The following is a 27,581-nucleotide window of genomic DNA, read 5'->3' as shown; positions in this document are numbered from 1 at the left end:
TCTCTTCTGACTTCTGGTGGCTGCCAGCAGTCCTCAGGGACCTTGGCTTATAGGGACATCACTCCAGTCTCTAACTCTGTCTTCATATAAGCTTCTTCTTTCCACATCTCTCTGTGTCAGATTTCCCTCTTTCTCTTGTAAGGACACACGTCATTGGATTTAGGGCCCACCCTAAATCCTGAATGATCTCAAGATGTTTAACTTAATTACATCTGCAATTTTCCCAAATAAGGTCACATTCACAGATTCCAAGTCAAGGGCCACAGTTCAACCCATAACTCAACACACACACACACACACACACACACACACACACATGAAATCATGTACATACTATATACAATGTATATACTAATAGCACATATACATACATATATATATATAACATGTATACTTATGTATGCAAAAAAGATGGTTATACCTTTTTTATAAAGGATATTATAAATAGGTTTTACATGTTTTTAAAACAGTTTGTAACATATCATATCATAAAATTATTTTCGTGGCTAGATGTATTTACAGAGCTGCTTCATAAGTGAGAAAGTCTCTATTCCTTAAAGACTTTAATAGTCTTTGTTTTGTTGTTTCTCATGCCATTAGAATAACTTATACTCACTAAGATTAGAGAAAAATGAAATGGACATAAAAATATTTGAACTTGAGATTGTCTTATTTATTTAAGAGTCTTAAAAAAAATTTCCCCTATTCAGTTGTCAAAGGCAGCCTTGAAGATGTCCCCAAACTCCTTCTTCCTGCGGCCCTTACATGGTGTAATCCTGTCCCCTCGAGTGTGGGCTGGACTCAGTGGCTTACTTGTAACGAACAAAATGCAGCAGAAGATATGGAATGTCACTTCTGAGATTAGGTTTCAAAAAGACAATGGTTTCAGTCTTGCCAGTCTCTGGTGGTTCACACTTGCTCATTTTGGTATAATGCAGCTGCTCTTCAGAGAGCCTCAGCTAGTTAGGAACCAAAACATATCTTCCTCCAATAAGCAAAGGGTAACTCAGGCCCTCCTTCCAACAGCTGAGAGGAATTGAGCCCTCTCAACTCCCACAGGTAGAGCCCTACGAGGGGGATGAAATGGTTGGCCCATGGCTTGTAGCTTTGTGACAGACACTGAGCCAGAGTCGCCTAGCTCAGCCACACCTGACACCTGATTGAGAAGGTATGAGATTACAAATATTTGCAGTTCTAAGCTAAGTGATCTGTAATGTGAACTTTCCCACAATGTGAAGTATTTTAAGCATTTTGAAATTGAATCTTGTTTATTGATCATTTATTGTACTTCTCTGCAACAAGACTGTCTACAAATTTAAATTAATGTTACTTCTTAATTTTTGTGACCAGCTCTCAATATTTAAAATTATTTTGGATTGGATTAGCATTGTTTTTTGTATAATTACCCAAAACTATAAATTATATATCCTTAGAGGTAATTATTAAATACTCAAGGAAAATTTTTATTGAAAATGCAGCTCTTAAAGAGGAGAATGGTGCTATTTCTCCTACCCTTGGGTAACTATTGGTTTTAGAATGTGATAGTTTTCAAAATTAATTTCATTCCAATCTTTTATTTTTATAATTAAAAGCATGGTAAACTTTGTTTACTTATTCATGCATATAAAGAGGTAGATGGAAGTGGATGTTTTGCTAAAATAGTGTCCAGGGCCAGATAAATAATTTGTTGGGTCCAGTGCAAAAACAAAAATGTGGGCCCCTTGTTCAGAAAGGAGGAATAAAGTGATGTTACAGTTAGTAAAATACAAAGCTTTTTAATTTACTCCACAGACTCTCTCTTAACATATCATGAAGTTTTTTTTTATTTGCTACTTAGTGTCACTCTAAGAAAAGACAAATTAAAATCTTAAATTATTAGCCTGAATTTCACCATTAATCTTTATATTATGCAATGACAGTTTTGCATGCAAATATAAAAACATTTTATTTGTATGCCAAATCAATGAAATTATAGCTTATCTTTTGCAGCTCATATATACACATGTATTTTATTCTTACCAGAATGGTAGAAAAACTGCACAAATCACCTCAACTGTTTTTGTTTTCCTGCTTTGTTTTAATGTGCACACCTTTTCTACCATTGGCTTACAACTGAATAGGAAAGACTGAAAGGAAAGGCTACAAGTTGCCCTGTCTTTCCATTTCCTTCAATGCCATCACGTTCAGCATAAGCAACTGATCAATAGAAGGAAATAACACAAATAAGAAAATATATGATAGGGTCCCGATTTTGTTAGATTGTCTTTTCATCACCTCCCTTCTGCATCTGATGCAAGGTCTGATTCAAGTGGAAGGAGTGGCCTTCTAGAGACATCAATGCCGTCATCGACTCAGTTGTTGATGCAACACACTTAGAATGTAGTTGCTTTAAGTTTTGCTGAACTCCCAGGCATCAAGGGCTCCCCAGAATTCAGTGTTGATGGGACACCACAAACTCTGTGAAGAGGGGCCAGCAAGAAATGGTAGACACACATATTAAGTGAGGGTATCCTTTGCTCATTGTCATGCTTCATTGTCCCATCAGACTTCACTCGCAAAACACAAGTTCAAAGATTAAATTGCTTAAATGTTCAAGATATTAACAGCAGAGACAATAAACCAAGCACAAGGCCCTCTGACCATAGGGTCTGATGCAATAGTGAGGTTTTATACCCATGAAGCTGACCTTGGTTATATTACACGATTCTTTAAAATCATCCTGAGGTGCATTGCAAACTATTACACAGTGGCTCTCATTGATATTTCAAATGATTTTCAGCTGACTATACTACAAAATCCTTCTTAGATTTGTTCAAAGCCAAGAATTGGGCTCTATTTGTCTTGCAAAGTCTTTACCACAATGGTCATTAAAGCCATTTTCTTTCTGGAAGTGCATGTGTGTGTATGCAAGAGCCCACGCACGCACACACACATGCCCACACACACACACACACACACAGTAGTCCTAGTAGTCCATTTGTTTGGCTCCCTGAGGGTTTCACACCTGGGGGTAATGCACCTTAATTAGATTCAAGATCAGTGCCATCTATGCCTAACTTTATGAAGCTAGCTGAGGGGAATGCTGAAAGGGGAAATCCAAAAGAGAAATCAGCCCCCTTCATAGGCATTTCTCAGGCAAATCCACTGTAGAAAAGAGAATGTATACAAGTTGAGGCTGTGAAAATTGATACCCTTGAAACTATCTACAGCTTCACCCTTAAAAAGTCTTTGTACTATCCTCAGGATAATGCAGCTCTTCAGAAGCAACTTGGTTAGGGAAGCTAAAACAAATTCACAAATCATAAAACGCCCATAAAATAGTTAAGAAAATTTAAGTTGTACCAAAAGCTTCTGATATTAACTGGAAAGCTTAGGTATAATAAATCCTCCCTGGAGAAGCTAGATTTGTTTATTGAGATGAGAAATGATACAGATTCTTGGATTTTGTAGTCCATAACAACTCCAGTGAGTGTGATTAAGGAAGCTAAATAGGTACTGAATTCTCAGAAGTGAAATTTTTATTTTTCCTGGCTTAATAATGTAAATGTGTTTCCTTTATCTTTTAGATTCAGGTTGTTTGTTGATTGAACCTGTTCTTTATATAGAACATCTAATTTAAAAATTCAAATGTTTTATGGTAAAAATCTTCCTGCTTTTAGAATTATGAAAGCTACATATTCACTGATAGGTATTCTTGATCCTTTATCTATCTTTGTTTTACCCTGTGGCCAAGATCTCCCATAGATGAGCTTAACGTGTAATCTGTCCTATATTGAAAAGGGCTATCATTTGCTATTCTTCTGAAATATGTATATATATATATATATATATATATGCATAAATCTGTATATTTATATAAATGTAAAGCTTATATTAAGTTTTTTTTTTAAATTTCATTCCAGTATTCTCTTTGATAAGTTACAAATCTAGATTTCTCAAGATGCTATTCTATATAAGAATAAGTGAACTTCAGACTCCATGATCCACAATTTATCACAGAGCCCAACCTTTAATCAACTAAGTAAGACTGAGCAGTTACTACATGTCGGGTGCCTTACAAAGCACTTCGGGAGTGGTAACTGAATGTGCAGCTTGGATTGTAGAGAGCCAAAATGACTTAATAATGTTTGTAACTTTTATGACCTTCTTTTGCTCTTTGAATCAGTGAGCAAGTTAGCTGTAGATGCCCTTGGTAGAGGGATAGTTTGTTGCTCACACAAAATCTCCATATTAATATCCCTCAAATGACAAAGTCTGCTGGCATGATCGCTTGAGAGATAAGAAAAAAATGATTTCCAATGAGAAAACAACAATGTGTTTTAGATTCTATTCTTTGTACCTTACTAACTTCATTCTATTTTTGGATCCATTATCTACATACCACCCTGATATTGAGAAATAGGAGGGAAAGTATTCCTTTCTACATTGATGAAACGGTTTGATTGTCATGTACTAGAAATGACCTCAACACATAATTGATTCTGCCTTTTAATTATTGTCAGGAATAGTGGCATAGGATCAACTATTCAAAACTCAAATCATAAGTTTTGGCAGATGTCCTCCAGCCATAACTGGCTTATATCCAACACTTCTGTGTAACAGGTCAAATCATTCAGTTATCTATGGCTACATTTTGCCAATTAATCTATCTTGAAGGTTCACCAGGAGTTACATTGTTTAAAACGAGATATATTTTATAGATACTTTATGTGAGATGTTTTATGGTCATGGTGGGAGGCAGAGGGGGGAGAATTATCAGCTACCATTTTGGAAATCACCTGGGCTATCTGTCTATTTGTTGAAGCGGAGGCAGAAACATTTTTCAAAGAAATCTCTATCCTTCTCACAGTCACTCCTTTGGCTCACCTCCAAACAAAGGTGGTCTGACTAGTTTTGAGAAATATATTTCAGGTCTATCCTCTGTTAGTCAAGAGTCAAGTATATAACTCCACTTTTAAACTGCAACATAGAATTCTCATATTTTCCTTTTTTTTTTTTTTTTTTTTTTTTTTTTTTTTTTAGTCAAACAATATTAACCTTGAACTCTCTGGTGTCCAAACCTTCTCAAAGATTCATTTCAAGAAATAATATTCATGAAAGATATATGATCTACAGATTATTGCAGGTATTCTAAATTTTATCCTGGGGTCAGTCCAGCTACATATTTATAACACATTGTTTTGAGTTAATAAAGATTGCTCTTACTGCATTTTCTCAAGACAATGGTACTGACATCATTAGGGCACATAATAAGAAGTATATTAAGAAGCAACAATTATTAGCAGGACTAACCCTAGAGATATTGAAGACATTTTTACTTTTATCACACCTAAAGGAGATCACAACAATGCACTGTGTTTACTTTACAAGAATTGTGTTTCCCTTACAGGAACTGTGATCAAATTTTCCTCTTTGTTTTGGGCATCAGTTCATCTCTACCAACTAGACTTGGGGTGTATACTCATGTATACTAACGTTGGTTCTGGCCTTATTTTCTTTTCTTCACATTTATTTATTTTTTTTACTCTATTTCTTCCTCTCTCTGTTTTTTTTTTTTTTTTCTTGACTCAATTTCAATTTTTTTGGAAGATTAGAGTTTAATGATGGAATAAATCCAGAACACCCTCCTCTCCCCTCCCCCTCTTTAAGAAAACAGGGTAAAAACCAGACACTCTGCCTCATTAGAAAACAGGAAGTGAAGAAGTCAGAGCTGTGATGGTTGCTAGCAGCACATCTCCTGGATTTCCACAGGAGAGAAATGGCAGCTTTTGGACAAAGTGAAGAATAAGACAAGTTCTTTGCTCCTTTGTACTGAAATAAATGTGCAAGATGAGGCATGCTGTGGTCACCATGAAAGTGCCAAGGTCATCCAGGGCACCCAATCTATGCTACCTTGAAGAGCTGCCATGATTCTCTTCTCTCCACCACACTGGACTCTCTCCACCAGGAGTCTGCTGGAGGACCTTTCTGGATTAGTCTGACATTGATAGAAATCCTTTCTGGACTGACCGTGTGCTAATTCTGTGGAGGGACAAACAGTGCCCCCCAGATTTTCCCAGACTGTGGCTCTATGAGCTGGACACAGTCAAGCTCTACCTAAACTATGAGAAATGAACAATTTGGTTCAGGGAGCTAGTAATGTGATGCTCATTATCTCTTACCACCTCACGAAGATTTGGGTTCAGGGGAGGTTTGGGGTGAAATTATCTGTGAATGAAAGACCAACCTAACTCTCAATATCTGCTGCAACACATGTGTTTCTATATGGTTGAATCTGAGCCCTCCTGTCTTTTTTTATCCTATTCTGTCTCGTGTGTTATAGTAATCTGAATATTTAAGTAGTGTAAACTTTAAGTAAAAGATTTGCATAATGTAGAAGAAATAAACAAAAGAGTTCAAGATTTCAGAAATGATGTCATTTACTCTGTGATCAAATTCCCAAATGTAGACTCTCATAGGATTGAGTTACCAACAAAGAGTAGAGCTAAAGGTCTTTAGAGAGTCAAGAAATGATTAGGCCATGGCCTTAGCTTTGTGATGCAGATATTTAAATTGCTCAAAATGGTAACAACAGGTAGAGTAGAGAGAAACAGGATGAGTTAACAATCTCAGTGTTTGAAGACCATGGCTCATCACTGAGTGCCTAGAAAGTCCATACTTGGGAGAATGAGAAGATTGTGAAGACGAGTCATCCATGACATGTACAACAAGATGAAAAAGTATTTTGAGGAAAGATATTTAGGATATAGGAGTTGCTGTAGATAATAAGTATAGGTGAGGAAGAGCATATTAAAATGGAGGGAGAGGGATCCCTGGGTGGCGCAGCGGTTTAGTTCCTGCCTTTGGCCCAGGGCGCGATCCTGGAGACCCGGGATCGAATCCCACATCGGGCTCCCAGTGCATGGAGCCTGCTCCTCCCTCTGCCTGTGTCTCTGCCTCTCTCTCTCTCTCTCTCTCTGTGTCTATCATAAATAAATAAAAATTTTAAAAAAATTTAAAATGGAGGGAGAGTTGGGAAAAAGATTATGCTTGTGTGTGGAAGATTTGGGGGGTCCTAAATTTATGCATAAATTAGATGATAAGGGTAGAAGGTCTGGACCCAGAAAACTAGTGTCTGGTTCCAAAGGCACCAGTCCAAGTGGTACCAGGACCTGGTTCTGATAGGCCACTATCTTGAGTCTTGACCAATATCAGTTTGGCATATCCAAACTTCTATTTCTACTTGATCTGTGCTTACAAATGCAGAAGCATATATGTTACTTTCATCAACTCCCTAAGCCTCTCATTCTCTCCCATAAATTCACAAGCCTTCAGTCAAAATCAAGAAGGAAAATTCAGCCTGTGATGAATGCAAAACTTGCAATAGCAAAATATTTATGATAACAATTTTGTGTGTATCCATACAGTGCCTTTTACTCAGTCAGATCCAACCCTACATCCTGTAGACCGTGCCAGCAAGAGGGAGCTCTGCATATCCTCCGGTCTTGTTTTTGGCCAGTGCTAAGCCCTCTTGGCCTTATTCTTGCTCTACTCCTTACCTTTCAACTCCGCTCCTGAGTTTGTCTGGCTCCTGACCTTTTAGATTTCATCTTCCCCTCCAGACTCGAAATTAATTCCTTAGAGCTGATGACAGATTTCATGTGTTTAGTATGATCTTTTGTGTTTCCATCTCAAATATGATTTTATGCTGATCATTGTCAACATGTGCTTCTGAACACATACACACCAGATAGCTACCCTCCAGATCAGTTCTGCCGTGGGGCATTCACCCAGGTCAGAGTGAAACACTTCATCATCTTGAAGGTTTGATAAACAACTCTCCCATCCCTAATCAAATCCTTCATGTTTAACATTATATCCTCTAAGTGATGATCCTGCAATCTGAGAGTGCAACCTACCCCAATGTGTCATTAATTCAAATGTGCAAGTGGAATTTCTCCTAAGGGTTAAATGTATACTTTAATTTGATCTTCTCTAGATCTTGTCATAAACATGTTAAAAAATTTCTATTAAGTGGCAAGAGAACAAGTCATGTAGTAGTACACAGAACCTCTAGGGCTATTAAACCTTTCAGGAGGAGAGCCACCCCCTCCACATGCTTGGTGGGTTTTTTGTTTTACTTGTTTCACCATCTGCCATATTAGAGGAAGGTAAGTAGATGGAGAGTAGAAATAATAAGAAAAGACACATGACCAGAAATCAATAACATTGTTAAAATAGGTGCTGTACTCTTGCAAACACCATGTTTGTGAGTTTGAAAGTGGAGGAGTCTTTACAATAGTAACAATTACATTGCTAACATGCCTTTAACATTTTATACAAATAACAAATCAGTGTTATGATTTGAGAACAGAGACTGAAACATTTAAATAAACTGCTTAAATCACACAATCTACTAATAGTAGCCATAGGTTATCCTGCATTTGCCAGTCTAAGACTTAACTGCATTCACTCACCTAATTGGCACAACATTTCTCTGAGGTACACACTTAGGGCTCCTTATTCATCTGTAGATAAGTGGAGGAACAGAGAAGTTAAGTCACTCACTCATAACACACAGGTAATAAATAATAGTGCAGGGCTCCAATTCGGGAAGTTTCACTCGGAGGCCACACTTTAATCCTTCTACCCAGCTGCCTGTTCAAGAGCCCACAAGAGTCAGATACCTTCCAACGCCAACCTCCTGCTCCTTCTAGCAAACGTGAGACATTAATAGCAGTACATCTGTTTATATTTCTCCTTGGAGGGAAGCCCCACTATGAACTGAGAAAGGAAGGTGCCTTGTTGGTACTCAGATAAAACGCAGAAAAGAGTGAAAAATGACTACTAATAAAATTTAATCCCAGGAAATGCCAGTTGCCTGCTCTAAGTGTGTGTAACTCCTCCGTATCATTGAAAGATAAACACATAGCCTTCACAGGAAGCTATTTGGTTTGGGTAGCAATGATTCTTGACATTCAGGAAACTTGCTGTGCATACAGAAACATAAAAAGCTTCTATTGTATTTCTCAGTGGTGCTAAAATGTTGCATAAATAAATATTTCACTTTGTTTCCTTCTTAGTAAAATTATCTTTCTCTGCTTTGATAGATTTTCTGGTATTTAGGGCAACCTGTCCTAACCTCTGTTAGAAGAAAATAAGAAGTACTCCCTATATGCAAGATAAGACAAATCTAATAGTTGTGTTTGCAAACATCAAATAGCAGTGGGCTCAAGAAGTGTGATATAAAGCTATCAATTAATTTTGTTGTAACTGTATGCACCTGTGAACAACTGCTTAATTAAAGAGGCAAACAGAAATCTCTCACAATAATACCTCACATTACTTGCACTTATGTGACTGTCAATTAGCTGGAGTGGATAAACACAATTGGAAGCATGCCATGTGGACTTCTGGTAAAGGAAGAAAAAAGATATAACCAGGAGATATGTGAATAGAGAAAGGAGGACCCATAGACAAATATGGACAATTCTCTGTGGGAGAAATATCCGTTCCAATAAAGGAAATAAAAGTAGATGCTTTATACTGAAAGAACCAAACTCCCTCAATCACTGGAACAAAGAAAATGAAGCTTTCATACACAAATATACATCAAAAGGAAAAAGAGCCAGAGCATCTGGGCTGCTTGTGAACACAAGCATAGCGCTGGTGTTTTATTTCTATATAAAAGAAAGCAAGACGAATCTCTAGGCTACTTGTCTCCCAAGATAATAATATTCTACCTCAAGGTCTCTCCTCACAATTTTACTTTGTCCACAATTCTTTAGTCTTTCAAAAAACAACTTTGGCAAAGGGTTTGGGAGAGAAGCTTAAAACTTTCGAGAGAGTATGTCAAGGTTCCCTCTGGAAAAAGAGATGGATTGTACAAGTTGGAAATTTCCAGTTGTCAGCTCCGGCTCTCCAGTGATTTATTTTGCTAATTGAGGGGAAAGGACTACGGAGTTATGAGATTGAAAATTGAACAGGCAACATTTGAATTATGATGAAATTATAGCCTACCACTAAAAGCCTCCTTCAACCTTTGTCATCAAAGAGGGTAGTGAAGTTGTCACTGCTTTTATCCACTAGTGAGGCAAGTTTTAGTGATTTCTCAGAACCCAAACATTTGCTGTATCACTAGAGAACAATCAAGACAGCCCTCTGAACCGATAAAGGGCCAGGAGCCCCTTGAGGGTTGGGGTTGCAGCATACCCTGGGTTTTGTGAAAGTCCGATGGAGTGGATGGCACTCAGTTAAAACGAACTTGAATGAAAATGACACTTAAAAAAAAAAACAAAAACTGTCCTATCCCTACCCATCTAGTTCTTGAGTTTTTGAAGCAAGGAATAGGTCACATTTTATGAATAAAAACACAAAAATGGAACTGAAAGAAAGCCAGACTCACTTAACATAGTGGTTTGCTGCTAAGTCCTTGCTTGTCCTGAGAAATAAATCTAGAAGAGAAAACATTTGAGCATTTACAGGTGGGGTCCATGTGTAAGCTAGAGATGCTCATATCACTATATACTTTTCCTGACTTATAAAAGTACATTTCTTTGTCTTTTCTTTCACCTGTTTTCCTCACCTCTCACTCCCTGCCTCAGGCAACCAACAGTCTGTTCTCTATATCCATAAGCTTGTTTGTTTTTCATCTTTTTCTGTCTGACTTTTTTCACTTAGCCTAATACCCTCAAGATTTATCCATGTTCTCACAACTGGCAAGATTTCCTTCTTTTTAGTGGTTGAATAATGTTCCATTGTGCATATATATCTCTCTATATATGAAATATGTATGTAGCATATATCACATCTTCTTTATCCATTCATCCACTGATGGACATTTAGGTTGTTTCCATAACTTGGTAATTGTGAATAATGCTGCAATAAACATTTTTTTATTTTTAAATTTTTAGTTTTAATTTTTAATTTTTAAAGGAATCTTCATCCTGTTTTCCACGGTGGCTACACCACGTTTGCATTCTCACCAGCAGTGCACAAGTGTTTCCTTTTCTCCACATCCTCACCAACACTTGTTGTTTCTTCTCTTTTTGATAATAACCATTCTAACAGGTGTGAAATAGTATCTTATTAAGATTTGGACTTGCATTTCCCTGAAGATGAATGATGTTGAGCGTCTTTTTGTGTGTCTATTGGCCATCTGTTGTCTTTGGAAAAAAATGTCTATTCAGGTCCTCTGCCCATTTTTTAATCACATTTTTGTTTTCTTTGCTATTGAGTTGTTTGCTCCTTTTTATTAATTTGGATATTAATTTGGATATTAACCCCTTTAGATAGTTGGATATTAACCACTTATTAGACATGACTTGCAAATATTTTCCATTCAGTAGATTGCCTTTTTTTGTTGTTGATGATAAAAGGTATGTTTCTAAGGCAAACACAAAGTAGTCTCTCAAAATAATGCCTCAAATTACTTGCGATTATGTATCTGTGATAATATGTGTCAAATCTGGTTCATTATCTGTTTTTATAAATAAAGTTGTGTTGGAATACAGCATGCAAATTTGTTCATGTATTGTCTCTGGCTGACTTCACACACAATGGCAGAGCTCAGCCGTTGTAGTGGAGACAATATGGCCTAGAAATCCTGTCATATTTATTATCAGGCCTGATGCAGAAAAAGTCTGGTGACCCCTGATTTAGTTGATATGATTGTATTCTTTTTTAAAATGCTTACCAACTATCAGGTACTATGATGTGTCTCATTATCTTGTTTACATGCTTTATCTCGTTAAATTGAGCCAACAAATATATGCAGTTAATTTGATTTTTATCTTCATTTTCATAGTTGAAGTTTAGAGAGGTTAAGTAACTGGCCCATTGTTCAGAGGTTAAACCCTCTTAGAAACCCTCTTTGAGGCCGTGCTGCTGGGCTGGTGGGTGAAGATTTTGTTCACTCCTCTTTTATATTCCAATAACACTCTGTAATTACCTGTGAGAAAATTATCACACCATTGCTGATTATTTGCCCTGCTACCTGCCAACTAGACAGGCCTATGTCATCTTCATCTCAATTCCTGAATGTGTCACAGTGACTACAACATTGCAGGTGTCCTAAATTCTTGTTAAATGAGGGAATATACATATTGGTGTATAATGCTGTGTTAGTCCATTTGGGCCATCACAACAAGATACTCTGGATTGGGGGGCTTAAGCAACAGAAATTTATTCTCACCCTCATGATCTGATTTAACTTTAATCCTCTCCTTAAAGGCACTATCTCCAATACAGTTAAGTGGGGGTGGTATTTAGCACTTCAACATATGAATTTTGGGGGATACCATTCAGTTCATAGCAGTTAGTAGGGAAGACATCATTAGTCATCTGATCTCACCTCCATCTCTAATCCCCTTCTGCTCTGTAATCTTTATTATGAAGCTAGAAAAGTTAAAACTTCTAGTAGAGACTAGAGAAGGCCATATGACTTGAGATCTGACAAAGAGGTGACATCGGCTCATTCAGCCCATTTCTCTCCTTCCTTCTTCCTGCCTGGAACAGGGACATGATACCTAGCGGTTCAGCCTTCCCACTATTGTAAGGTCCAAAACCACACACTAACTAAGGAAGAGCTGGCAGGGGCCTGGATTCTCAAAGTCATTGGTAATTTACACATCAGGGTAGGACTGCCGATTTCCAGACTTCTTGGTACATGATGCAATACTTGCTGCCAAATGCAGTCCCAATTGATTTAACTTGGAATAAACAGAATGATTCCACCCTAGTTAGAAGGACCAGCACCAGTTCTACCACTAACAAGTGTTACAAAATTGATAAGCCCTTCATCTCAAAGACGTGGGGCTAGATGACTGATGACTTTCTTCTTGCTCTAAAATTATAAGACTTGATGGTTCATATAGTGAAAAAATCTGCAACAAGCCAGGATTTTCCCAGATAATTCAATAATAATATTCTTAATGGAGAAGTTTGCTAGAAAGGTCTATATGAAATAAATATAGTTTAAAAATATTTTAGTTATTCTTGCCTGTAAAACCTTTTTGCCCTGGTGTTTTCCGCTGCAAGAATTATTTTAAATTTGTAATGATTTATTTTCTTAGAGAGAACCAGTAAGGACTGACAAAGAATGACACCGTCTCTCCTGTCCTGCCTATAGATGACTCTGTCCCTGTGACTCCAATTGACCCCTAAATATACTGTTAAGCACATATTTTAAACCTGACAAGATAATCAATAAATCTCATAAATATTGATGTCTTACAGAGGAAATGTATCTTCTCCTCGAGATCAGCATATGGAGTGCAGTACCCCATCCAGTCATTCTTCATAAGTCCTATAGAAAGTCATTGTCACATTATTTTTGCTTTCTTACTATGTCATTATAGAGTGTGTCAAGGATGCCTGTCAGGCACTTGTACCAACAATGTTTTGAAGCCATGACATCATTTTGACACTAATTTCCATTTTTCCATTATTCCATAAGAAGCCCCTAACATCTCCTATTTTATGGCAAGCTTTTTACTGTCTAAGAACTCAGACATCAACTGTGACTATCGTTTCCATGAAAAAAAAATTTAAAAAGACAGGTTGGTTGTTAATTGATGTGCTAAGGATTAGAGTAATCTTTGTATATCCTGGTAATATGATATACAGTGATTGGACTGATCCCCCCCTTTAAGTCTCTGCCTAATGACACCCCCATTTTTCAATTCCTTAATAGCTGCAAGCCTTATGGAAGGAAATCCTTGGCCTTACCAAGTATTTTCATTTTCAGGAATAACTCCAGTGTGAGTGAGATAAAACAGTGGGAGCCAGCGATTTTTCAGAGTACTTTACACTGTCACCCACCCCATCCAAGTCTGTCGCACTTACAGTAAGTGGTTTCACTAAAATCCTTCAGTTTATTGATGCCTCCTTCATCCTTCATTGCATGTTTGCATCTGGCTCTGTTGGGATGGGCTGCATGTAATATAAAGTGCTCTTCACCCAGCGGGGAACCAGGCCTGATTCAAGGCAGTGTGAGCTGTGTACGTCCTTGGAGACCGAAGACATGACAGACTTGTTCTGGTCTTTGAGGAGCATTTCCCTAACTAAATGGGCTCACTGTGCCCAGACAAGTAACAAAATATAACAGTCTACAGTTTGCGAGGGAAAAAATTAGAGGGGTTTAGTTAAAAAAGCAAAGATGAGCTCTAATCCTAACTAGGCTTCTTATTACATAGGAAATGGGATGAGTAAGTATTATAGTCCCAAGAATTAGAGCTGAGTTAGGACATCACAATTTTGTTTTGACAAAATTTAAAAATGCAGGGTGGACCACCTGGATGGCTCAGTGATTGAGCATCTGCCTTTGGCTCAGGTCATACTCCTGAGTCCTGGGATCGAGTCCAGCATCAGGCTCCCCAAAGGGAACCTGCTTCTCCCTCTGCCTATGTCTCTGCCTCTCTCTGTGTCTCTCATGAATAAATAAAATCTTTTAAAAATAATAAAATAAATAAAAATGCAGGGCTTTTTTGATGCTTCAGCATAGCATAGGGGTAAAGTTTATGGACTCTGGAGCTATATTCTCTATACTCACAAATGCCTCTGTCACTTACAAGCTGTGTGACTTTGAGCAAGTTACTTAACGTATCTGAAAGTGGGGATAATTATTGGATCTTACCTCATAAGATTGTTATGAAATTTGAATGAATACAACTAAAGTATTTAAAGTAATACCTGACATAGTAAGTACTTATTCAATAACTGTTAGTTAAAATTAACAAATGGTCATTTTTTTTCATCACTGTTTATGAGCATTTGCTTACTGAGGATAAACTATAAGCACAAATACTCTCAGTGAGCTAAAAAAGAAGTATCTGGTCAAACCTTATCCCTTATAGACTGTGATGGCTTTGTGATATGTCCACTTGGCTTGGTTTAGCCATGGTCTCCAGAATTTTCTTTCTGGTGTGTTTTCAATTAGGGCATACCAAGAGGGACATTTTCTCAGAACTGCGAGAGGATGGAAGGGAAGCAGCAGCCATTTTGTAGTATACACACCCAGTTATTCAGTTATAGGCTAACCCAGGTACCATTAGGGAGGGATTTTGTAGGTATAATTTCAGAGCTCCTGATCAACTGACCATAAATTAATTCAAAGGGCTTGACTCAATTTTATGATCTCTTCACGCTGACATTCTTTCATTATAGTTTTTGACAGAATATTTCATAATTTGTGCTCTATTTTTTATTTTCCTGCATTTGTCCCATCTCTTATGGCTTCCTTTCCTCCAATCCACAATGTTTAAATAAAATAACACCCTTTAAAAGAAGGTTTAAGCTTCCCTGAAATGGAACTCCAAGCTTCCACGCATGCTCCTAGGATTTCATCCCGCTGATGATCTTCCCTTCTTGACTGCCTCTCTGGGAGTCCAAGCTTCATCTTTTGGAGATTCTACACTATTCATGGTCTCATCGATGTGGATGCTCATCCTAGACCTCAGGCTTGGCTTAGTTCTGCATTTTTGTGAGACTATTCCTTATAATAAATACATTTATCTATCTAAGCCAGGTCTTAGTTATTCTGCTTCTCTGATTGAACCTGTACTTACACATAGGTTTACTGGAATGGAATTTTGGCCAAGAATACTACATATTTGAGTCACCTTAAAATTCAAATCCAGTCTTTGACATACCTGAAATATTTAACAGTGTAGGTAACCATTATAAAATCTTATTAAAATGATTATGTCAAGGCAAGATAATTCAGTTGCTATATTAGATATGACTTAAAATACACTATCAGTGGTGAATTATTTGAACACTGGAAATTGTTAGTAAAGAAGCCATGAAACGTGTGATAAGTATAGGAAAATAAAAATTTGAAAATAAATTATGGAATGTTATGTCAAAAATTATGAGGGTTGGGGGCGGGGGTGGCACCTGGGTAGCTCAGTGAGTTAAGCATTTGACTCTTAATTTCAGCTCAGGTCATCTCAGGGTTGTGGGATTGAGCCCCATGTTGGGTTCTGTGCTCATTGGGACATCTGCTTCTTTCTCTCTCTCACTCTGCCCCTTCCCCTGCTCTCTCTCTCTCTCTCTCTAAAATAAACAAATCAATCTTTAAAAAAATATGAGAGTGGGGCAGAATGTGGAAATGGTAAGATTTCAAGAAGTGTCAAGTTTGGATGGAATATAATATAATGCAAAAGCCAAAAAGGCAAATAATAGTAATAATAATAATAATAATAATAATAATAACCATTTTTAAAGTATAATTAAAAGAGGTAGAACAAAAATGACCAGGGTATATATAACATAGAAACCCTTGTGAGGTCATGAATTCATACTATACAACACTTCTGTATTAAACGAAAGAACCAATTAAATGAAAGGCATCCACACAAGTGTCTTTTCACTGTTTTCTGTAATTCTCTCTCTCTCTCTCTCTCTTTTAATTCAGTCAGATACTACTCTAATATAAATTACTCCCTGGAAACAAGTTAAGCACTTTCAGGAGATGAATTAACTCTCAGTACAGGTTAATAGAATTAAGCATATTAGAGCCTCAGTTTGATCCCTATGACCTTAGAGTCCAAAAGAACTTCAAAGCAAGTAAAACAAGGGGAACAAATATGTGCACCTTCCCCTTTCTGTATATTTTATGTGAGACCTGCTTGCTAGATCTTTTGGGAGGAAGAGAAAATGACACAAGCTGAAAAAAGATTGCTCTAACCGAACTTATAGGGAAGAAAGAGAAAAGGAGAAATGGGTAGAAAAACACAAGGTGGGTAAGCTTTGGAAGGCAGCAATCAAGGACAAGAGCCTGATTTAATAATTATATCTTCTCATTATAACTTCTGACTATAAAGAAATATCACAATATTAGGAACGTTTGGGGAAAATAAATCCCTAGGGCCCCAGGATGCAATTCAGTTATCATTTTCTTGCTTTTGATTTGAAGTTGAGTTTTAAAATCTATTATTTTAAACTTGGAGACAAGAAAATAATATACATTGGATTCCCTTTTTTATTCTTCAGTAATTGAAAAGAAAGAAATAGAAATCGTCCTTTTGTCCTAAACCCCTATAACTCTGGCTGGCTGCAGCCTGGCTCTCAAGAAAATAGGGAGTCACAAAGGAAAAATTTGGCCCCAAGAATGTGAGAATACCATGTGGAAGATTTACTGTCAAATGATAGTTACCCATAATTGCCAGTCATTAGGGCAACTTTCTTAACATCAAAGCATATGTTTTTGCTTTATGTACCAAAGCAAATAAAACTTTCATATGCTGGTACGAGTTTACACTCTGGCATGTGTGAGTTTTCCTTAAATAGACTTTTTATCCTTTAGGGAAAGCTTTATATTTGTTGAAATGCAAGAGTGTAACATGATGGCTTAGAAAGAATAGTAGAGGATTGAAAGTCATGAGCTCATTTTTCGGGCCAGGAAAGCTTATTTTGCCTTTTAAAGTGATACAAAAGCAAATTGTCAGTAGAAGAATCACTACAAAGCACCAAAAAGTTAAAAATAATCTTAATCACACTGCAGCTGGGTCAGTCAACAAACTGAATATGCAAGCCATGGTTCATCCTGTACTAGGATCCATGGAAAAATACAAAATAATGATGGTATTAATAATTAACCTTTGGTACTACTTTATAATTTAAAAAAAGACTGGCATTTATTATCTAATTTAATCCTCAAAACACCATATGAACCATTTTTACCTAAGCTTCAAAACTTTGATGAGAATTTACAAGATGTACAGCAAATAAACTAAATCTCCTACATGGCAACAAACAAATATAAAAATGTTAATGTGTAGATAGAGCGAACTGGATGCACAGGTGATTATAAAGTGATGATTCTACACTATTACAACTTTCTTCCCCACCTCATCCGACCACCTCCCCAAAAAATCCACACACACACCTAAGTTTTTCTTCCAAATTGTCAAGCTAGAAAGCTATTTACTTACTATGGTGAGTTTTCATATCACGTAACTTGTGGGTACTCCCCTTTTGCAATTGTTTTCTGGGCTGACTTTTGAAAGAAAGTATTTTCATTGCTTTGTAGTTGCATTTTGTTTTGAACAAAATAACTATTACTCAATGAATTTTGGCTGTCTCCTAAAAATTCAAATTTGCCCTCAAATGAATGTATATTGGGTACTTTAAAAAGATGTCTTTAGTTTTGAAAGAAAAAAAATAAATATAATTAAATATATATGTAAACATATTAAAATAAATAAATAATAGATAGATTGATGATAGAGATTGATTCTGGAGAGAGAAGAAAGCGTATAGCTACTTGAGTGAAAGAACTGTCTAATCCTTTCTCTTGTACTTTGCATTTAAGAAAGCTTATCCTAGGATTCTTAACTACAAGGCTCTGATGAGCTCCTCAAAACCAAACCCCTGGGGTGCCTGGGTGGCTCAGTGGTTGACAGGCTGCCTTTGGCTCAGGTCATGATCCCAGGATCCAGGGATCCAGTCCCACATCAGGCTCCCTCAGGGAACCTGCTTCTCCCTCTGCCTGTGTCTCTGCCTCTCTGTGTCTCTCATGAATAAATAAGTAAAATTTAAAACAAACAAACAAACAAACAAACAGAAACACCCAGAAAAGATTATGAGAAATCAGAATTAAGTAACTAGACCAAATTTAGAAACGCAACGACATGGTGCAAAAGAAAGGTCACAAACTGAGGATTTGGGTGTCACTCTATAGAAAGGCTGTCAGGGGACTCATCTCTTCCAAATGTGAAGGACATTACTACAGCAAACATTCCATGTGATAACTTTACTACTGATGTTCTCTTAATTGTCTACGGTTCTTTTTGTCTTAATTTTCTTAGTTATTAAAATAATTTGATATTATTCTCTTTATAGCCCACTGTAAATTCACCTAAGGACAAAGATGGATATAGATAAATTATACATAAATTGGTTTCAGTGGGTGGATGGTGACAAAGTTATACCATCAATCTGAAATATGTGGAAATATACAATTTAAATATACATTTAAGTTACCTTGGCTGAAAAATGAGGTCAAATAAGATGGGATGTATTTGCATTAGTTTGGGTCTCTTTCTCCCTTTGTCCTCAAAGCCAAGTGAACCTCTGCTTTGGGTTCAAGAAAGCCTATACTAATTGAAATTGAATGACAATGAATACCACAAAATGAATACGATGTGCAGAGGTGGCAAGGAGATAGACTGCAATGGGACTCTCAAAGGTGACAGCAGTAAACACAACTTGCTTATTTAGTTATTCACCAATAATTAAGGAGCTCCTAGTACATCCCAGACACTTTCCCAAATAGGAGACAGAGGCAAATGAGAAAATCAGGAGCTCTGTCCTCCTGAGGTCATTGTCTGATAGGAAGGGCACAAGGGATCAACAAATGCTTCAAAAAAAGTGACTTTAGGGAAAGTGTTTATCAAAGCAAGATGTAGAGTAGAGCATGTCAGTCTGGGGATAAAGTTGTGAAAGAGAAAGAAAGAAGCTTTAAAAAAGGTCTTAAGATTTTCTAGTGTTAATTTTAATATCCTTTCAAATATTTAACCTGAAGACCTGGAAATAATTAGTAACTTAGAAATGGAAGACGTGAAAGATATTGTGGTGATCATTTTGCCATATATACAAATATCATATTATTATGTTGTACACCTGAAACTACCATAATGGTATATGTCAATTACAACTCAAGTTAAAAAAAAAAAAAAGAAAATCTTTTAACAATAACAACAAAAGATGAAGTGGAGGAAATGGGAGAATTATTTGTGGCTGGGAAGGTGGTAGATGAAATAGGACCACCTTTTCACACAGGAGGTTTCTGTGCAATAGGCAGAAAGAAATTTGATAGTGGAATACGGGTAAGAGAACGAGTTTATGGACAATATTAAATTTAACTATCAGAGGCAGAGGAACATTCCGTTAGTCATCAAGAAAACCATTGAATTCAGCAAAAAAAAAAAAAAAAAAAAAAAAAAACCACACACACACACTTTTCACCCAAATATGTACTTATCCAGAAAAGCTAATTTCGCCACTTGAGTACAAACCATTTACCTTGTAAATATACATACTTGATTTCTTATGCAAATAGTAAATAGCAAAAGTCACGGAGGCCAAATGCAGATATTTTATTTCTTGGATATTCTTTGACTTTGTTAATTAAGAAGTTAAGACAGATAATGAACCTCTGTTTTCTGTATCCCCGAGTAAGTAAGTGTGAAAACATTTGGGCCACTGAAAGTATTGAACAGGATCTGTTGCTTATTATTCCCAAAGCAAGCAAAGGGGAAATTCCATTTTAAATATTGATTTATGCATCCCCATTCTGATTGCTGCCTCTGAATTATCACTGCTCCTATCATCAGGAAACAGAGTTCTGTGAATCAGAACTGTGCGAAGATGCAAAATCTCCATCCTGCAAGGACAGGAGGAGTGCTACTGCCAATGCAGGTCAATCAAGTTATAATGGGCTCTAATTAGCACTCCAAAAGCTGTTAAATTCTTTACCTGCAGCTGAATGGCAGTTAAAAAGGTGTGAAATCCTTTCTTTCCTTTGAAAACATCACAGAGTTTAAAAATTTTCCCCAATCTCTTTCTTATATCTTAAAGTCCAGAGGGAGAACCAAAATGGAAAGAGAAAAGGTGGTTTCGATTCAAAAGTTTATTATTATTTTTTAATCTTTTGAGATCATAGTATACCCACTTGGCTTGTGTCCCTCAGTATTCTGGTCTGTAAAATGGGATGGGAACAAAAATACCTACCTTGCAGAAGAATTGTGAGGAATAATTATTTAATGTTCATAATGTTCTTTGAAGATGAAGAAAATGATTCATGTGGCTAAGTGTTATAATCACCAACCTAAGCCCAGGCAGAAATATCAGAAAAATTAAAGCTCACTTTGAGTGAAGAGAAAATTTCTTCTCGATGCCTGTAGTTTTATATTTCTGATGCTAACACAAAATCCACAAAATTCAAGATTTAAAGCAAAATTATATAGAGAAAACTTCTCTCATGCTGCTTCAACTCATATCCCTTCTGATCCTGAACTAGATAGCATAAAGCAATCTGGGCTTGCAGTGGAAGAGTATTTCTCAGATGGTATTCATCATTCCTTACTCATCCACATGGAAAAATTAATTTAGTACATGCAGGTGTAAGTGTAATTGTGCATGAAAAATTATTTACAAAAGAAAGCAAAATGATCCACTAATCATATTTGTGTTTGGTGTCTCTTTTCACTTCTTTTTTTGTGTTATATAATTATAATTACAATCTTAGAAAATTTAAGTCATATTGTATTTCTTTCGGTGTCTATTTCAACTTGGAAACACTTCTACGTTAAAATTGTCATCAATAAATATTTGAATGCCCACTAAATGCTTTACACTTTAATAGATTTGGTTTGGAAGCAAATAAGAAAAGAAAAACGTGTTCCAACTTTCATGGATCTCAAGTTTAATAGAGACAATACAAATGCAGCAAAATATGTCCAGACTTAACAAATATTGAAAATAATAGACATAGGTTAGAGAAAAATGGTGTAGGCCAAGAGATGAGGAAAGAAAATGAATTGTTCCAATCTATGTTTATATTGCTTATCTTACGGATATTTTTTGACTCTAAATGTTGAGACATTAAAAACAAAAACACCGGGCAGCCCGGGTGGCTCAGCAGTTTGGTGCTGCCTTCGGCCCAGGGTGTGATCCTGGAGACCCGGGATCGAGTCCCACGTTGGGTTCCCTGCGTGGAGCCTGCTTCTCCCTCTGCCTGTGTCTCTGCCTCTCTCTCTCTTTCTTGTCTCTCATTAATAAACAAATAAAATCTTAAAAAAAAAAAACACCCATGTAAAAGCAACTACTAAATAACAGTTAAGTAATTGAAACTCAGCAGATGAGAAGAGAGAACTATTTAAGAACTGAAAGTGTCTGGTCATTTGGTAGAGTTGTCTGCTGAGTTTGTGCCCCTAGAAACCTGATGTCAGCTTCTATGGATGAATACTTCCACAAACCCTGCCCAGGCTCCTATCCTGAATTTCAGATCTGTATTCAAATGCTTATGGATCACTTTCAATTGGATTTCCTGCAAGCACTTCAAATTCATTTGTCTGAAACTGAATATAAAATAAATTCCCTATCCAACTTTCTCCTGCTGTGTCATATCTCAGTTAAGGGTTCTGTTATTCACTCAGTGTGCTGCATTGGAAACCTGAGTTTACTGTTGACTCCACTCCCTAAACCACCCCCTTCTAATCCATCACCAAGTCCTACCGGTGTTACTTCCAAAGCTTGCTCAATTTCATCCACATTGCTTCAGTTCCCCACTTCTGGTTTATGTCACTGTCATCTTTGGGCCAAAGGAGGATGTTTCATTTGGGCGTCTTTATTGTCAGCAAGAGAAATGTCTTCAACTTTCTTTAAAAAAAAAAAAAAAAAAAAAGATGTTATTTGTTTATTCATGAGAGACACATAGACATAGGCAGAGGGAGAAGCAGGCTTCCTGTGGGGAGCTGGATGCAGGACTCAATCCCAGGACCCTGGGATCATGACCTGAGCCAAAGGCAGACACTCAACAACTGAGCCACCCAGTGGCTCTGCCTTCAACTTTCTTTCTTTTTTCTTTTCTTTCTTTCTTTTTTTTTTTTTTTAGATTTTATTTATTATACCTGAGACAGAGAGGCAGAGACATAGACAGAGGGAGAAGCAGGCTCCTTGCAGGGTGCCCAATGTGACACTTGATCCCTGAACCTGGGATCACACCCTGAGCTGAAGGCAGATGCTCAAATGCTGAGCCACCCAGGCATCCCTGCCTTCAACTTTCTTAAGCAAAGACTATGAGTTTATGGAGAAGATCCCAGGTAGCTCCCAGAATTTCAGGACTGGTGGAGTAATTTGGCTTGAGAAAGAATAAGAAGATGGATGGAGGTCATGGGAACGAATGGTGTCTCTGCTGACTTGGCAAACACCAAAATTTTGGAATTTTTTTTGTCATTTATCTCAAGGGTAAGAGCCCTTTGCCCAACCCTTGGCTGGATCTGGGTGCAATACATTGAGGGGAGATCAGATGCTGAGCTCAGAGCCACCAGAAAGTGTGAGGGACTCCTTCCTGTGTCTCTTTATGTCCAGTCTTGCCTCTCTTTTTCTCCCTACTCTGCACACAGCCAGAGCCACCTTCCTGAAACACAAATATAAACAGAACTATGGTTCCCACTCAAAATCCTACTATGGCTGCCTGTTTATCTCAGGAAAAAGGTCCTCACACCTTTATGAACTGACCCCTCCTTTCAAAACAATCTTCGTTTTTTGCCATTCAAATCCTTCCTTCTCCAGATGCTCTCATGAGTTCCCACCACACTGAAATTCTTGAGAACCGCTCTACCTTCTTTCCTTTGGGTCTTTGAAAATGCTCTCTGCCTAAAATGCCCTTCACTCTCCTCCTCACCCTTCTCACACATCCCCATATCACCTCTCCCAGCACTACTCTGTATTGAATTGGCTAGCATGTTGCTTCCTTTGTGTGGAGGATTGACTAGCATCCTCCAAAAATTCATCTCCACTCAGAGCATCAGAAGGTGAACTTTTTTTAGATATAGGATCTACGCAGCTGTAATTAGTTAAGGATCTGGAGAGGAACTCATCCTAGATTTAGAATGAACCCTACACTCAATGACACCCTACACTGGTGTCTTTATAAGAACAGTAGAGGACAGAGACACAGAGGGAAGACAAGGACAAATGAAATAACAGAGGTCACATGCACATAGAGGCAGAGGTTGGATTTATACTGCCACAAGCCAAAGAGTACATAGACACTAGAAGAGGCAGGGAAGTATCCTCCCCTAGAGCCTTCAGAGGGAGACTGGTCCTGCTGACCTTTTGAATTCAGATTTCTAATCTCCAGAACTATGAGAGAATAAATTTCTGTTGTTTTAAGTCATTGAAGTGGGGCATTTTTTTTTTTTTTTACCACAGCCTGAGGAAACTAATACACTTGACAATATGCTCTGTTAGGTACAGGAAAGACATTTATTGTGCTTATTTTTGCATCCCAAGAGCTTAACCTAATGCCTACGTATAATGGGCTTTCAATATATAATTGTAGAATGAGTGAATAAAGGCAGGTCTTCCCCACATCCCTAGTACACTAAGTCTTGGCTCTGTCCCAACCCACCCCCCATCCCTGTGGTGGGTGTTATCATCTCTCTGTTTTAATAATCCATAGACATAGTAGATTAATACCTATTAATATCTACTCTTAAAATAGTATCTAGGGGTTATTTAAGCTAAAGTGCATGTGGGAGAATATACCTCTTAAACAAGATTTGCATTTTATCTGAAGGGGAAAAAAAAGCCTTAAACTAAAGAATAAATCTCTTGTTATAGAATTTCACATCTCAGTAGAAAATATAGAAGATATTGTCTTGGGCAAAGGAGATAACCTTGGGTTTCTGAAACTTACTTTTTTCAGATTCTGTAGATTATGTGAACTTGTCTGACCCTAGTCTTTTGCACGTTGATGTTTTAGTTAAAAATTGTCAGATTTTACCAAGAGGACACAAATATCTCAAATTTCAGAACATCGTCTTCTCAAGAAAAGATTAGTAATTTGATTAAATGAAATCTCGAAACCCAAAACAGCGTGAATATGGTCTAAAGCACAAAGGTAAAAAACTGATTATAGACTCTGTCCTGGAACCAGACAGATCCTCCATTTTGAGTGCTTCTCCGTAGGACGTTGGCAATATTGATTGAATCAATCTGTTTTCAATATTCATATGCCAAATGTATCTCAGTTCATTTTGAATGAACAATCACATAAGCAAACCCAAAAAGCAGATTTGCATGTGAGTGCAGACATCCTTGACCTTTATGGAGCCCATGTGCACACACACGTATACATATACACAGAGATACACACATGCACACACTAAATGTTATAATAAGGTATTTCACTCTATGCACATCAGTTAGGATTAAGAAGGGAGCTGAATTTCCAGGGTTATTAAGAGCTCTTTCTCACCAGCTCCATCAGTCATTGTCCAATCCCACAAATGGAATAACAAAACCTTGTGAAGGCATTAGCACTCACCCTGAAGAGCTATGTGCTATCTGTCTTAATATTCCAATTTTGAAGATTTCTTAGATGACACATTTTAAGATTGCCTTCTATGTAGGGTTTATGCTAAAGCCCTCTAGCACCTCCTAACAAAAATTATATCTCTTATCACTTATTATTATACATCAGAAAGTGCTGAAAATTGCAGAAGTAGACATCTAGAAATGTAGTCTATAATACACAGGCAACAAACTTTTGCTAACTGGGTAAAAATGCTTTATAAATTCTATGAATTAATGATACATTTGAATATAAAAATGTAGGCTCTAATTGCCTGCCTATGCCAAAAATAAATTTCCTATAACTCCAACTATATAGTACTATAGAAAATAAAATAAAATTTTGGATAGAAAGAAAACTATAAATCTTGGGCACCTTTCAAAAAATACAAGTATCACTTACCATTCAGTTATTTTTCAAGAGATGCTTAATTGAAGAAACTGAAAATGTATTTTTGATGACTGAAGGAAAACAGATTGACCTAGAAAGTTGACTGAGCACTTGGGAATATTACAAAGGAATACTATTTCAAATGTACCCAGCTAATGGAATGAGAAAATTGCAAAGCACTAGACACCAACATTCTGCATATGCCCAGGGAAATGATAGGCATTGACTTTCTGAGGGATGTTTGGATTATGGAGGAGGAAGTAGGTTTATGACCCTTCTTCTGATTCCTGGCTGAAGCACTGAAGGTGCCTTCCCTGCGCATGCCTCTTCCCCACATTTGGTATGTCAAGGAATGTTTCTGAACTCATTAAGCAAGTGAGCTGAAAAATAGAATGAAAGCCAAGGAGTGAGTGGATTTTTTGAATCAATGCATTTGGGGAAAACTCCTCAAGAATATTGCCACATTTGACTTGGGGTGCATTATATCCCCAACCTAGACGGTTTCTCTCAATTGTTGGACCCAGTCCTTGGGAGCCTAGCGCTGTCCCATCTCTGCCGACAGCTCACATCCCCAAATTGATTTTGCTTTGTACAAAAGATGACTTTTCTTAACATACCACCTCAGCCCCTCTTAAGTTTACTGTTTTATCTGCTTACTTTCCTAGGCATCATCTAATTAGTTTGCCAAAGGAAAATTTCCATGCTTTAAGCAATATTTTCACAGCAATTCTGGTTTGGCATCATAAAATATCCTGGTTATAAAAGCAGGGGGCAGGGAAGGTTAATAGGTAAGGGACACAATTTCCAAGTCACTTGGTCCAAATGCTCTACAGAAATCTGATTTACTCAGCTCAACCTTCAGACTGAGTTTCTTGAGCCCAGTTTTTATTGCTGCTCCAGTAAACTATGGTAGGGAAAGATAAGGTGGGATTATTTGGTTAAAACGAGAAAACTGAAGCTGTTTTTGAAGTAGCCTCTTTTATTAGCTTAAATGGGCAGAGAAACAAAACTTCATTTGGGATTTAAACCAACTAGCTCAAATCCCATGCTCCTTCTATTATATCATGATGGTTGTTCTTGGCTCACTATTTTCTTTATTTGACGTACATTTTGGTGATTGCATCAGCTCTCATGGTTTTAACTACCACCTACACACAGTTCTGTATCTCCAACCCTGACCTGTTTCCAGAATCTTAAACTTGAAAATCCAACTACCTATTGTATAGAGTCATTAGACTGTCCCAGAAATCACAACAAACTGCATATGCACTTACCTTAAAGAGACTTACTCTCGGAATCAGAACTAATCCATTTAAAGCATTGGAAACTTTGCCTGTTTAGTTCAATAAAAGAGTGTGTTTATTTATATTGTTTCCATAAGGAAGCTCTTCATCCACCCCTTACCAATCTGGCCTTCCTTGTAATCCACCCATTTAAGGTAACTCACTGCTTTTCAGCCAGTTGCTCACACCAGAAACCTGGGAGGCTTGCTGAATTCTTTCCTCCCACCAAGCCACACATCCTACCATTTATATCTACCAAATAGTTCTTGAATTTTTAAGTCCCTAGTGATCACTATCACTACTGTTTAAAAGACACATTCTAAAAAAAAAAAAAAAAAAAAAGACACAGAAGGAGAGGAAACATTTCTAAAAAGAAGATAATAGTGGCAGTAACACCTTCATTGATAGCAGAGGTGAGGAAGCTAGAGGTGGAAAAAGGGGGAAGAAGAAAGGCTGGCAGAGCCAGGTGCTTTGCCTGGTGGGCAGGCAGTGAATGAGTTTGTGGTTCTGCAAGTGGAGGCTAGATGAGCACAACTTGCCACATCAAGCCCCAGATGCCCATAAGGAGCATTGGGCAATTGAACCTCAGCCCTGTGCATACCAATGGAGGGGAGAGAAGAAAGTGTTGACAAATACGATACCTTAAAAAGGAGGTCTTGACTTCGTGACTTTTAGTTGCATTTTCTTGTTATAATTTTCATTTCAGTATCGTAAACATGATCACACGTCATCCCTAGAATTATGCTGCTTCCCTTTAATGCCTGAGCCAAGCATGGCAAAAGAAAACAAATGAAATCTCCCTGGGTTCTCTTTTACACTGCTGAAACACTGTAATTTCATGT

The 27,581-nt window shown here is 37.3% G+C and overlaps 1 long non-coding RNA gene across 1 annotated transcript in view; it reads left to right on the top strand.

Annotated features, from left to right (window-relative positions):
• The first annotated feature begins 949 nt into the window (after positions 1–949).
• Positions 950–27,581, top strand: part of LOC119865136 — a 56,881-nt gene continuing 30,249 nt past the window's right edge. Inside the window, exons 1-2 of the long non-coding RNA XR_005376027.1 lie at positions 950–1,168; positions 13,727–13,825. This is a non-coding gene — a long non-coding RNA (uncharacterized LOC119865136). The remainder of the gene's footprint in view (positions 1,169–13,726; positions 13,826–27,581) is intronic.

The sequence above is a fragment of the Canis lupus genome, chromosome 22, assembly GCF_011100685.1.
Source record: "Canis lupus familiaris isolate Mischka breed German Shepherd chromosome 22, alternate assembly UU_Cfam_GSD_1.0, whole genome shotgun sequence".
Lineage (NCBI taxonomy): Eukaryota > Metazoa > Chordata > Mammalia > Carnivora > Canidae > Canis > Canis lupus.
This window is presented reverse-complemented; position numbering and strand designations above follow the sequence as displayed.